The sequence below is a fragment of the Chiloscyllium punctatum genome, chromosome 35 (assembly GCF_047496795.1).
Source record: "Chiloscyllium punctatum isolate Juve2018m chromosome 35, sChiPun1.3, whole genome shotgun sequence".
Taxonomy (NCBI): Eukaryota; Metazoa; Chordata; class Chondrichthyes; order Orectolobiformes; family Hemiscylliidae; genus Chiloscyllium; species Chiloscyllium punctatum.
In genome coordinates this window covers 29298738-29299997 of record NC_092773.1, presented here as the reverse complement: position 1 = coordinate 29299997, position 1260 = coordinate 29298738, and the positions used below count along the sequence as shown (strand labels likewise).

The window sequence follows — 1260 nt, the reverse complement described above, 5'->3', positions numbered from 1 at the left end:
CTGTCAGTTTAAACAGGTGAAGGTATCCGTTTGAAATTAATGCAAGGGGAGATTATCTTTTTCTATGCCTTTTCAGTGTAGAATGTTCAAATGTAAACTGTCTGAATTTTTAAATTCGAGGACTGATTACAATTCTCTGTGAACAACATTATTCCGAAAACACATTTCCAAGTCCTGTGAAGAAGTGGTTAACCAACTTCACGTATGGATGTGCAAATGGATCCGACATGCGGCGCCGTGGCTTAGTTGGTTAAAGCGCCTGTCAAGTAATCAGGCGATCCTGGGTTCAATTCCCAGCGGCGCCTGCTTGTTGCATACGTATTTGAGCTTGGTGTTTCAACTCTTTACAAATGCTGTATCAACCAAGTCAGCGTCGACTTGGACATTTGGAGTTCCAGGTTAAGTAACAACAGTGGTTGTTCCCTTTAGTTCCGAACTATCAATTAAGTCAGTGGTTTCTTTCCGTTATTCAACAAGCTTTATTTCCTCTTTTTCCCCGTCCTTCATTCCCAGTTTGGTAGGAATAACGAGATTACACAGGAGGTGTTGCGAATTTGCCGGAGAACTTTCTGGTAATGACCTAGACACCACCAGCTGATCACTCTCATTCTCTGATGTCAACGATCATTCATTTAAACCAACAGTATATACATCGTTGTGATTCTTTAGTTGTAGTATACTTGCGTTTTTTTTTCTTATGGTGGATTCAGAATTCTACTTTGAATTCGAAACAGTCACAAATGATTGAGGAAGAAAAGTCGCCTGAGCTGAGATCGAATTGACAGACACATTATCCGGAGAATGTGAGGACAGATCTACACACTCCAGTCAATGAGCAAAAATCTTCTCATCAGCTGCACACTCAAACTGTCTCGAAATGTCAGACTTTTTATCGAGCATAAGTAGGTAATGAGCTGTATGGACAGAACGAGTGTTGGAGAATGTGAAAAAGAAAGAGGGTGAGGTGGATAAACAGAGACAAAGAGAGACAAATGGAGACACGTGCTGAGTTAGATACTGAAAGAAACGATTCTCCATTAGACATTGCTGCAAACTGACAGGAAGGAAACGAGAAAAGGCAATCATTTAAGCACAGCCTTTTACCAGCTGAGAGCAACGGAGGCAGCATTACAGCCAATAAAGTCCTTTTATATTTTTAAAGGTGATATCTGTCAGCCATTGAGTTTTTTTGATAAATATCCTGAGTCGACATATAAGACTGATTATTTTCCCAGCAAATTCAGTATGGAAATGTATAAC

General features: G+C 40.1%; 1 non-coding gene across 1 annotated transcript; it reads left to right on the top strand.

Annotated features, from left to right (window-relative positions):
- Window positions 1–231: 231 nt before the first annotated feature.
- On the top strand, window positions 232–305 carry trnat-agu (transfer RNA threonine (anticodon AGU)). The gene has a single exon. It is a non-coding gene; the product is annotated as a tRNA-Thr (tRNA).
- The last annotated feature ends 955 nt before the right edge of the window (window positions 306–1260 follow it).